Here is a 13,760-nt window from a genome sequence, read left to right as displayed (position 1 = left end):
GGTTTTTTTTTTTAAAAAAATTTCTAGTATATTTTAAACAAAAGAACACGAGACGTTTTAGTTGGTATCAGAGCAAAGGTCCTGTAAAGGATTGTGCCACCATCAGCGCCGGGAAGATCAGTCGTCAAGCCTCAATTTGTAAGTTTTACATGTTTTACATGATTTAATATGATGTTATCTACATGATTACATGAATAATATGTTTAGGTTGCATGTTTACTGGCTTTTTGGGTATATATGCTTTGCATGCTTAAATTGCTAAATGAATTAGATTATGTCACATGATTAGAAAAACTTAGATTTAAAGGCATGTTGGTTACGTTAGAATTTGGAAAAAATTCAGATAAAATGCCTCCTAAACGTGCCCCTGTTAATGAGAATCAAGCCGAGAACAGTGTGAACCATTAAGGGAATGCACCACCACCCCCTCCTCCAGGGGATGCTGCTACTCGTGCACTTGAGGGTATTACTCGTTTCTTCGAACAACAGTTACAGCAGCAACAGTTACATCATCAGTAGTTGCAACGGCAGTTACAGCAGGCGCCTAGGCCACAACATGACATATATGATCGGTTCCGGAGGCTAGGACCGAAGAAATTTTCTGGCAATACCGATCCTTTTGCTGCTGAGGGTTGGATCCGTTCTCTAGAGGCACACTTTCGTTATTTGGATATGGGGGATGCTGACCGCGTGAGGTGTACCATTTATCTACTTAGGGATGACGCTTCTTTATGGTGGGAAGAAGCCGAGCATGGTGTTAACCTTGCTACACTTACTTGGGCTCAATTCAAGACGATGTTCTATGAGAAATATTTTACTGCCGATGTTAGAGGATGGCTGAAGAGGAAGTTTATGAGCCTCCATCAGGGAGACTCAACTGTTGCGGAGTTTGTCAAGAAATTTGATAGGGGTTGTCACTTTGTACCCCTTATTGCGAGAGATCCTGAAGAGAAGCTTAGACACTTCATGGATGGCTTACGACCTACGATCCGGAATAATGTAATGATGATGCGTTCGTTGGATTATGCCACTGCCGTTACTTATGCATATCAGTCTGAGCAATCTTTGAAGGACATTGAGTTTGAGTTACAGCGCAAAAGGGAGCAACATCAGAATATTAATCAGCCTAACAAAAATCCATTTATGGGTCCTCCTAGACCTCAAGGGCCTCAAAAGCCCCAAGGTTCAGTCAAGAAACAAGCACCACAAAAGCCACAAAACCCTGGAGCGCCAAAGCCTACTGAGAGGCAACCATGCAAGGAGTGCAATCGTCTACATCTTGGAAAATGTGAATGGGGGTCATTTAAGTGTTTCTATTGCAAGGAGAGAGGGCAGAAAGCTACTGATTGCCCAAAGAGGAAAGCATCTACTACGGCACGAACTTATGTCATGCATGCCGAAGAAGCTGAGGAGGAGGCAGACACTACACTCATTACGGGTAACCTAGTCATTTAACATTTTTATATTGCTTATTATTGCATGAAATGTTAAATTGGTTATCAGAATTGAATTGGGAACAAGATTTGACCTAGTGGAAATTAGGTTGCATGTTCTACTTAGTTGGATTTAAGCTATGATTTTAGAAACCATAGAAATTGGTATGAAATTTTGTGCCTTTATTTATTTGGAAGATGTAATATTCCAATAAAAAGTTTTAGGGCCAAAATTAAAAGAAAATCATAATTAAGGGTTGTAAGGGGTTTCGAATTTATTGAGGGGTCTAAATGCAATTTTCGAAAATGTAAGGACTAAAATGTAATTTTCGAATTATAAGGGACTAAATTGCAAATACCGAAAAACCTCAAGGGTTTAAAAGCGAATTACCGAATTCATAAGGGTCAAAGATATAAATAATTCGAAATTCAAAGGACCAAACTGAGAAAATTTCGGAAACATAAGGATCAAATTGCAAATATTCGAGAATTTGGGAACTAAAATGCAAGTTTCGAAAAATTGGAGGGCTACAATGCAATTTTTCAAGAAATGCTTAAGCTCAACGCAAACTCTTCACTAACCTTTGGGAAATTAATGATAGTAAATCCTTAATCTTCAACACGAAAAGATTTAAAAGACGTTTTCGCCGCAGGGAGGATTAACATTCAAGGAGTAGCGACCTATGCACTGCTAGATTCGAGAGCTACACATTCCTTCATATCTGAATCCTTTATCAAAATATTGAATATTATTCCGGAAGATATTGGTTTGGGATTCAAAGTTTCTATTCCTTCCGGTGATCTGATGCTCACGTCTAAAATCGTGAAAAATCTGGAGCTTCGTTTATTCAGAGATGTGGTTCGGGCAGATCTTATTGTGCTTCCTATGCCTGAATTTGATATCATACTTGGGATGGATTGGTTATCAGCGCATAGAGCTTCGATTGATTTCAGTCAGCGATCAGTGTCTATTCGACCGCCTAGTGGTAAATCTTTTATTTTTGAGGCGGCTAGAAACAAGCAAATGCCGCACATTATCTCTTGTCTGTGTGCGAGAAAGCTTATTAAACGTGGATGTCAAGCTTTTCTAGCATGTGTTACTACCGCACCTGCTTCTATCAGTCAAAAATTGGAGGATGTGGATATTGTCAGAGATTTTCCTAGCGTCTTTCCCGAGGACGTTTCTGGTATTCCGCCCGATCGTGAAGTGGAATTCTCTATAGAACTAATGCCGGGCACACTACCGATTTCTAAAGCACCTTACCATCTAGCACCTGCTGAAATGAAAGAATTGAAAGATCAAATTCAAGAATTGCGAGACAAGGGTTTTATTCGCCCTAGTTATTCTCCATGGGGCGCATCGGTATTATTTGTGAAAAAGAAAGATGGTAGTATGCGTCTTTGCATTGATTATCGAGAGCTTAATAGGGTCACTATCAAGAATAAATATCCATTGCCTAGAATTGAAGATTTATTTGACCAGTTGCAAGGAGTATCGATATTTTCTAAGATTGATCTGCATTCAGGGTACCATCAGTTGAAAGTGAAAGAGGCAGATGTTCACAAGACAACGTTCAGAACTAGATATGGGCACTATGATTTTATGGTCATGCCATTCGGGTTGACCAATGCGCTAGCGATCTTCATGGAACTCATGAATTGCTTTTTTCAGCCGTATCTGGATCAGATGATATTTTGATATATTCAAAGAATGAAGAGGAGCATAGTCGTCATTTGAGCACAGCACTGAAAGTTCTGCAAGATAGGAAACTTTATGCAAAATTCAGCAAGTGCGAGTTTTGGCTTGATAGATTGGCGTTCTTAGGCCACATCATTTCTAGTAATGGCGTTGAGGTAGATCCAAGTAAAGTTGAGGCAGTGAAAGAGTGGCCATTACTAAAGAGTGTTACCGAGATTCGCAGTTTCTTGGGACTAACTGGCTATTATCGCAAATTTATCCAGGGATTCTCATCTATTGCAGTACCATTGACATCTTTGACTAAGAAGAATGTAAAGTTTATTTGGGGATCAGAGTGTCAAGACAGTTTTGACAAGTTGAAGCAAGCTTTGATATCAGCGCCAATGTTATCTATGCCATCGGGGCAAGGAGAGTATGTCCTATATGCCGACGCTTCTAAACTCGGTTTGGGCACAGTTCTGATGCAAAATGACCGAGTTATAACCTATGCATCGAGACGGTTGAAAATACATGAGAAAAACTACCCTACTCATGATCTTGAGCTTGCAGCAGTAGTTTTTGCATAGAAAATTTGGAGACATTACCTTTATGGGGAGAAGTGCAAAATATTCAACGATCATAAGAGTTTGAAATATTTCTTCACCCAAAAGGAATTGAATATGAGACAGTGAAGATGGCTTGAGTTAGTGAAGGACTACGACTGTGAGATTAGCTACCATTCGGGAAAAGCTAATGTTGTGGCAGACGCATTGAGTCGAAAAGCAGCAGTTATCACTCATCTATCTCTTCGGAGACCATTGCAGTCCGAGATACAGTGGTTTGAGCTTACAGTTTATGCAAGGGGCGAGGCCCCTAATCTTGCCACATTATCAGTACAATCAACTTTGAGAGATAGAATTCGTGAGGGACAGTCCACTGATGAGCAGTTGCAAAAATGGAGAGCAAGGAATGAAGCCAAGGGCCGAAGGTTATATTCTGAGGTAGATGGTATAGAACGATATTTAAAGACCGTTTTTGGGTTCCTAGTGACGATTCTTTAAGAAATCTTATTATGAAGGAAGCCCATGATACACTTTATTCTATTCATCCGGGGAGCACGAAAACGTACAAAGATTTGCAATTGTTATATTGGTGGCCAGGCATGAAGAGGGACATTTTGAGATTTGTATCCGAGTGTTTGACTTGTCAGCAAGTTAAAGCAGAGCATCGAAGACCAGCGGGGAAATTGAAGCCACTCCCTATTCTCGAGTGGAAATGGGAAAACATTGCTATGGATTTTGTTGTAGGACTACCGAAGACTGTTAAGGGGTTTAATGCCATATGGGTGATAGTTGATCTTCTTACGAAATCAGTGCATTTTCTACCTATTAAGACGACATTCACCATGATTCAGTATGCAGATTTATATATTCAGGAAATAGTTCGTCTGCATGGGATTTCTGTGTCTATTGTTTCTGACAGAGATTCGAGATTCGCGTCATCTTTTTGGAAGAGTTTGCATGCAGCGATGGGGACCAAGTTATTATCAATACATCATTTCATCCTCAAACCGATGGTCAGTCTGAGAGAGTTATACAGATTCTAGAAGATCTACTGCGAGCTTGTGTTATTGACTTCCAAGGCAGTTGGGAACCAAAATTACCTCTAGTGGAGTTCACCTACAATAATAGCTTCCAATCATCTATTGGGATGGCTCCTTTTGAGGCACTGTATGGAAGGAAATGTAGATCTCCTATTCATTGGGACGAGGTTAGGGAAGAAGAGATATTGGTCCAGATGTGATTGAAGAGACAACTGAGCTTGTAGCCAAAATCCGTGAGAGAATGAGAACTGCACAAAGTCGAAAGAAAAGTTATGCTGACAAGAGACGAAGGGACTTAGAGTTTGCAGTGGGCGACCATGTATTTGTGAAAATAGCGCCTATGAAAGGTGTTATGCGCTTTGGCAAGAAAGGCAAGCTCAGTCCAAGATTTATTGGACCGTTTGAGATATTGGAGAGGATTGGGACACTAGCTAATAGAGTGGCATTGCCACCGTCGCTTTCTGGAGTTCACAATGTGTTCCATATTTCGATGCTGCGGAACTACATGTCGAATCCATCACATGTACTAAATTATGAGCCTCTACAATTAACTCCAAATATGACTTATGAAGAAAGACCTATCCAAATCCTGGCAAGACAATAAAGGAGGCTGCGAAACAAAGTCATTCCGATGGTCAAGGTCAAGTGGCTGAATCACTCGGAAGATGAAGCTACTTGGGAAACCGAGAGGGACTTGAAAAGTCGCTATCCAGAACTATTCGGTAAGTTCTAATTTCGAGGACGAAATTTTATTTAAGTGGGGGAGGAATTGTAAGGTCCAAAATTAAGACGACGTAATCCGACTACAAACAAATCTATGAAATATGAAAAATAAGTAATTAATTAAATTAAATGATTATTATGTAACGTACATGATTTTATGTTAAGTAGGATTTAATTGTCATGACGCATAAAATTGTATTTTTAAGGGATTTTCAAGTTGCGATCGAAGAACGAAGACCGAGGGCTGAAAAATGTAAAATGTTTTTATTAAATAATTATTTTTAATTATTTAAAATAAGAGTGATGGTTTTTCATATTTTGAAAATAAGGAGTTTTGAGGTGATTTTATACGCCGGGACGTAAATTTTATCGGTGTTGGTTTTTCAACAAAAATACGAACTTTTTAACAACCCGAATATTAAATTCACAAACTTATGTAACCAAAACTATTTTTAATATATTAATTAAATCCTAATCAAGCACTAGTGGGCCTAATTTGGGGGCTTAATGGGCTTAAGTTTAATTAAGGGTTTAGTTAGTATATAATTATGTAAACCACCCCAAACCCTACACTTTACAACTCAAAACACACGCCCACTTTATGAAAAACCCACCCCTTATACTACGACAGCACACACAATTTATTTTGGAGAAATTCGAAGGTTCAAGGTAGTGTCAAGCCAAAGTCTTGCCCCATTCTTCCTCGTCAACGTTTATTTGTGCGTTTAAAATGCAAAGGCATACCATACATATCTTTTTCTCATCTATCGCATCCTATTATCGTTTTAAATATCGTGTGTATGAAAAGCATGAAGTTCTATGATTATTTTCAAAATATTGCATGCACATGTGGGAAACTTGAGATTTTTGATGTAAATTCATGGTTTTATTATGTAAAGGGGCTGCCATGATCTTAGGTTATTAACAAGTTGTGTTTATACATGATTTAAGGTCCTAACACACACACCCTAAACACCAAAGTCAAAGGAAACAAGCAAGCAAAGCAGGAGTCGAGATGTACTGTCTTGGGGTTTCGGCTTTCATGGTTAAGGGGCTTGGCTTGGTTCGCCTAGAACCAAGACTAGCCAAGGTTGTTTGGGGGCCAGAGGGAGAGTCCTAGCCATGCTAGGACACGTTAAGGGCTGAGGAAGGAGTCCTAGCCATGATAGGACTCCCACCCGAGAATCGCGCAGGTTGGGCGCAAGGTTCAGAGCTTGCGCAGGGGCAAGGGCTCGGTCTGGGGGCTAACGGGCTGGGCTAGGGGACTCCTTGGGGTCCTAGGTGAGTGTACGAAATGTTGGTTTAGGGGTGGCTCAGTCGGCTAGGGTCCTAGGCACCAAACCGTGAGGAGCATGCATATGGGGCTTTCTCGGCTAGCATGGGTGCTTGGTTGGGGAGCTTTGTATTCGAGTTAGGGGCTTGGTCTGTGGGTCCCTAGGGTGTCCAGTAGGGTGTACTAAGGGGTTAGCAGGGTTTGGACCAGCTTGGCTCGAGGGTGACTCGTGGGAATCAAGCCATGGCTCGGGTTCAAACTAGAAGGGTCGATTAGGGTTTCCTTTTTGGTTTAAAAATCGAAACGCGGCTCACGGTGGTCGAGTCGTGGTTCATAAGAGCTAAAATAATATAAAAATACTAAGTTTTGAATTTAGGAATTTTATATCAAATATTGGAATTTTTCGGGATTAAAACTCTCAAAAACGAATTAATTAAAAAGCCTACTGTTTAAGCTAAATAAAATTGTGGAAATTTTAATTTAGGCTTAAATAATTATTTGGGACATGTTTGAGTCAATGAATTCAAGAAAAAGTCAAAATTGAGGAATTTTACATCTAAGGATAAAATGGTCATTTTACACCTAAAAATTAGTAAACATCATGGCAGTGCTCTAAATGATGTTTTTATGATTTATGAAGGTTTATGAAATTTTACATAATTAAATTATGATTTTTAAATGCCTATTAGATTTTTATGATTTAATGTTGACATTTAAAAGGTATGTTGCATGCTTGGTTTCAAAAACAAAATGTTTATGTTTTGCATTATTTTTATTAAGTGATGAGAATACGAAACGTTGAAGGAAGTGAAGTAATTGTGACTATTACGATGTTATGTTGCAGAAATCGTGAGGGTTATGATCCCAGTGGGAGCCCGACGATCGTATTTCCATTGAGAATATGAGGTTTGAGGTAAGAATGAGAATATCGTGAGGGAAAAGGCCGTAGAGGGAGCCCATTTATGGAAAATGACCCCAGAGGGAGCCCGACGATCATATTTTCATTCGATGAGGATAGGCCAAGGCTCAGTTGATGGGTGAGAGTGTCGCTGATTTCCCCGCTGCCCAGTACTGTGGTTACATGTAGATGGATCCATCGACTTTTGAGGTTTGAGGAAAGTCACAATTAACGATCTGAATTCAATGAAAAGGAAAATGTTATGTCATGATAAAAAGGTTTATGTTATGAGGAAAATGAAAAAGATTAAGGTTTAAAGTTTATGCACCTTCATGAAAAGTTATGTTTATGTAAAAGTATTTTCACTATTACATGTGACTTTATACTTATTATTTGTTATCAAAATTATGATGTGTTGAGTCTTTAGACTCACTAGGTGTGATGGATGCAGGTGATGATGTTATTATTACGGGAGGTCTTGATGGTTGATCTGACTGGACTGACGGTGCACATAACCCGAGGACCAACGCTTCTTTAGTTCCGCATTTATGATTTATGTTTATGATTATGTTAAAAGACTTTAAGACATTTTATTTATTGCTTTTTAGGTTGGTTAACTTTTGACGATTGTACGTTTGGAGATATTTCCTTTAATTTTCAAATACTTGTCGGTTGATTTATTGTTTTAATTTGTTGCAAAATATTTTATAAAAATATTTTTTTGTATTTGGCCATAGTGAGTAGGTTTTAAAAAAAATTTCTAGTACATTTTAAACAAAAGAACACGAGACATTTCACGGGTACTGACTTCTGATAAGGAGGCGGCCATCTTTGCCAAAGCATCTACTTCCCCATTCTCTTTCCGGGGTATCTGCTCAATACTCCAATCCACAAAAACTTCTTCCTGGGCTTGAATGAGCTTGAGATATTTAAGCATCTTGTCATCCTTAGCATCATATATGTCCTTTATCTGTTGAGTGATCAGCTGTGAATCAGAGTACAAAATAATCCAGGAGGCTCCAATTTCCTAGGCAGCTCGGATTCCGGCGAGAACAGCCTCATACTCTGCCTCCCGGGAGTCAATTCTTAGTGCCACTTTAATCTTTCTCCCGGGGGAGCTACTATCACAAATCCTACACCACATCCTGAAATGCTAGACGCCCCATCGAAAAATACCCTCCAGACCTCCTCTTCAGCAGACTGAACCATCTTTGATAAGAAATCTGACAATGCATGCACTTTGATTGTAACCCGGGGCTTATACTCAATATCATACTCTCCCAGCTGGACTGTCCATTTAATCATTCTCCCGGAAACTTCTGAATGAGTCATAATCCTCCCGAGAGGACTATTTGTTAGCACTATAATTTGATGTAACAGAAAACAAGGTCGCATTTTTCGGGCAGTCATAACGAGAGCGAGAGCTATCTTCTCCACTTCACTGTATCGGATAATAGACAGGATTTTGATCAGAGCCTTCTTCCTTCACGAGTACCGAGCTGACTGCATGATCTGTGGTGGACAAATAGATAATAATTTCTCCCCGGGCTCCGGCTTCACTAAGATAGGAAGCTTGGCCAGATGTCTTTTAAGGTCTTGGAAGGCCTGCTCAAGCTTCTCATACCACCCAAACTTCTATGCCTACCTAAGAACCTGAAAAATGGATAACTCTGATGCGCTGATCAGGATATGAACCGGGAGAGAGAAGCAATTCTCCTGATCAGCTTCTAAACCTCTCGGACAGACCGAGGAGATGGCATATCCAGTACAGAATTGACTTTTTCTTGATTTACCTCAATCCCCCAACCAGTAACCACAAATCCCAAAATTTACCACTCTTCACCCCAAAGATACATTTGGCCGAGTTAAGCTTTATCCCATACTACATGAGAGTGGCAAAAATCTACTCTAAATCAGAAACGAAACCAGCAACATGCTTGTACTTACCCAAGATATCATCCACATACATCTCTACATTCCGGCCCAACTGCTTTTCAAAGACTTTGTTCATGAGACGCTGATAGGTGGCCACTGCGTTCTTTAACCCGAAAGGCATGACCACATAGCAGAATGTGCCTCCCAAGGTGATGAAGCTGACCTTGTCTTGATCATTCCTGGCCAGGAGAATTTGATGATACCCCTGGTAAGCATCCATGAAACTGAGCAGCTCATATCCAGAGGTGGAATCCACCAACTAGTCAATTCGGGGCAGCGGATAATGGTCTTTGGGGCAAACTTTATTGAGATCCTTGAAGTCTACACACATCCTCCACTTCTCACCAGATTTTGACACCAGCACTACATTCGAGAGCCAGGTAGGAAATTGTACTTCCCGAATGTGGCCGGCTTTTAGCAAATCTCTAACCTGTACATCAATCACTTTGTCTTTCTCAGGACCAAAATGTCTCTTCTTTTTCTTCACAAGTTGAGATCCCGAGATGATGTTCAATTGATGCTCCGCTATCGGGGGTGAGATCCCTATCAACTCCTGCTGGGACCAGACAAAAACATTAAGATTAGTTTTTAAACAATTTATCAAACTGACCCGGGTGGATAAATCAAGGTCTCGAGCCACCCGGATCTCTTTGGCCGGCTCGATCTCTACCACCTCTTGCTCCTCTTCTGCCACAAAGTGCACTTCTCCCTTCTCTACCACTCTATCCACCTCCTCACAACCCTTAACTTTCTTCCCCTCCTTCCTTGCTCTCTTCTGGTCCACCCTGACTGCTTCTACATAAAACTTCTGGCAAGAAGGTTGATCCCCCCGGACTTCCCCCACTTGGCTTCCTACCGGGAACTTAATCTTTTGGTGATAGGTGGATGTTACAGCCCTTAGCTTATTCATGGTTGGCCGCCCCAAAATGATGTTATATGATGATGGGACATCCACCACAGTGAAAGTGGTCATCACCGTCTTCTTCAGCTCCCCGGTGCCCAAAGATAAGGGCAGGACAATCTCCCCTTCTGGATAGACAGCATAGCCAGCAAAGCCAAAAAACGCTGTGACCACTGCTTCCAAATGATATCCCTGCAAATCCATTTGTACAAGGGTCTCCTTGAAAATAAAATTTACTTCCCGAGTCCACGAAGGCCCTCATAATATCATAATTTGCTACCCTGGCTTGAATTACCAGGGCATTGTTGTGGGAAAGATTGACACCCTACAAATCTTTCAGGCCAAAACTAATCACTGCTTCACTTCTCCTTACCCCTTCCACCTCCATACAATCTTTTATGCTCCTCGACTTAAGAGCCCGATTATAATCACCGTCGGTGGACCTCAAGATATCATTTTAATTACCCCCAAGACAGGGGGCGAAGACTTCTTCCTCTTGGGCTCTGCATCTCTCCTCCCCCTCAGGGCATTTCTTGAATCTTCCTTGGCACTAGGACCGGGCTGCCGAGCTTCCCAAGGTGGCAACCTCGGCCTCTTGCTGGGTTGATTATGTCCCTGGACAGAGGGCGGGACATAATCTTTTTTGAGTGTTTTGCAGTCCTCCGTGTTGTGATAACACACTTTATGAATGGTTCAAAACCCCTTCTTCTCAGGCCTCGCAAATTTTTGAGGTGGAGGCAAGTCCCTGCTGCACTCTTGGAGCTCCCGGTCCAGAATAATTTTCAAGGGCGCATGATGAGAAATATGTCTCGGGTTACTCCTTCTCGGCCCCCTCTCCTCGGGCTTAGATACTCGGTCTCCTCTCTTTCTCTTCACCGACTCCCTCTTCTACTTCTGGGACTCCTCCATATTAATATATTTTTAAGCCCCGGCTAGCAAATATTCAAAGTCCCCGGGTGTCTTCTTTGTCAGTGACCGGAAAAATTCTCCCTCCCTCAACCCCTGGGTGAATGCAGTTGTCTCGGTCTCAGGGACGCAAGAGGGGACATCCAAATTAACTCTGTTAAATCTCCGAATATGAGCCCTAAGACTCTCTTCTAGACTTTGTTTCACTTCAAAAAGACAAAAGGCAGTCTTTTTGTATTTCTTATTACTGCTACTAAAATGGTGCAAAAACACCTTCTGAAAATCCTCAAAAGAATGGATGCTCTGAGGGACCAATCCCTCAAACCACCTCTGTGCCGAGTCAACCAGAGTAGTCAAAAACACTTTGCACTTGATCCTATCAGCATAACAGTGCAACATGTCCATATTCTCGAACCTGGGCAAATGTACCTCGGGGTCTGCATTGTCATCATAATCTTTAACTTTGGCAGACTTAAAGTTCCCGGGAAGAGGTTCCCGGACAATAGCTTCAGAAAACGAGCTTCTCTTAATGACTACTCAGGAATGACTTCTACCCTCCATCTGTCCCTCCAACACTTTCATCTTCTGTCTCAACTCTTGCAACTCTTCTATCACAGTTGGAGAATTGGACCCAACACTCGATTCTCTGTCTTCCATCCTTGCTTCCTCCTCCCCCGCCTCCTGCTCTCTCTCCTGCTCTCCTCCTGCATGTTTAGCTTGATGAGAAGCATCTCTCCAGGCTACGGCTTTTTTCACTTCATCGAATATAATATAAGCCAACTCCTCCGAGGATAAAGTGATAACAGGTGGAGGTCCTGTGGGTGGAAGACCACCTTGTCCAGAGAAAAGCGCATCGTCTCTAGGAGCCCAAGAAGTATCTTGATTGGATCTTCCTAGTAGGAGCCATATTAACATCTTGAGCTCAATTTCCCACAGACGGAGCCAATGATGTTATCCGGATAAATCGGGTGAGCAAAGTTGGGGCAATCCACCGGAAGGTGATATAGTGTTTAAGGAAAATGAGTAAGGAAATGATTTATCTTGTGAGAAAAATATATCTCTATAATCTTGGGCTTCTACCGTGACCTGCAAACAAGAAGATGGATTCGTGAATGGGTGTCGGAGGAGTGTCCGACGTATCCACTCCGATGCATAAGCCAGCAGTGAAGAGAAAATGTGAAATGGCTTGTGTATGTGTGAATATACGTGAGTGCTTGAGAATTCAAAGTTCCAGAATCTGTAAATGATATTGATACCTGCTAGTTATAGAAGTAAATCCCATGGTTACCTTGTTTTCAGTGCCCACCTTCTAAGTATGGTAAGGCGGGCTGCCCATACCCTGCTTCTGAAGACTTCTCTGACACGTCAAACTCATGTTGTTCTGACAAAAAATGATTGGCAAGCATAAGGTAGCCCTTATTGATACACTCGAGTGTGGCACACTTCTCGAGGTAGCTCGGGTAAAAAGTTCCCGGGAGTTTGCATGAGAGCTCGGGCTCCTGACTTCTCGGGTAGAAAATATACCGGGTGATCCCATGCCCGGCTGATGAAGAAAGTAATATGCATATTGAATCTAATTTGGGCTATCAATTTAGTTTCCCATGTAATCCATGACCCGGACTCTTATGGGGTATCAATATTACTTGTAAAGCTGAAGATGTGGGTACATACTACGTATTAAACAAAACATCAAAACACACAGCTTTCGATTTTATAAAGTAAGTTGTCAAGTTTTCTCATTGTCAAAATGTTTTTTTGCTAAAAAAAATAACTAAATTATACATAAAAATTTGTTAAAATCATATTTATGTGGCAGCCTGAGATTCTTCACATATCAAACTTAAAATAATCATATTGGATAATTGAAATTTGATTTCTGCCACAAAAAGAATCCCGTTCATATTAGGATTTATAATCCTAATCCCATTAGAATTCCAATTTTCATCGATTAATTAAAATTCTCATGTTGTATATATCATGCAAAGTCAACTCTTAATTACACATTATATATATATATATATATATATATTAATACATCCATATATACATATGTACATAGACATATATATGTAAAATTAAATAATAATTATTTAATTTTTTTAATTAATTGTTAAAAAATTAATCAATTAATAATTTTAGACCCATTTAGAGTATTCCACGAGAATCATATAGATATAGTAGTCATCACTACTAATATTATTATTTAATTAGTAGATTCTTAATTTACAAAATAAATAATTTTGAATTCATTATAACCCCGATCGAAGATCAAAATTTTTACTGATCCAATTTTTTCAGCTGCCAGTTTTGTGAACTTCTTCACAAAAACAAACAGTTACACTATTCTTACTTAATTAGCAATTATGTTAACTTTCACAACTTCCATTATATGGAATTCATTTATAAAATT

Source organism: Primulina tabacum, chromosome 18 (genome assembly GCF_025594145.1).
Source record: "Primulina tabacum isolate GXHZ01 chromosome 18, ASM2559414v2, whole genome shotgun sequence".
NCBI lineage: Eukaryota > Viridiplantae > Streptophyta > Magnoliopsida > Lamiales > Gesneriaceae > Primulina > Primulina tabacum.
The sequence above is the reverse complement of the archived record's forward strand: the minus strand, read 5'-3'. Positions refer to the sequence as shown.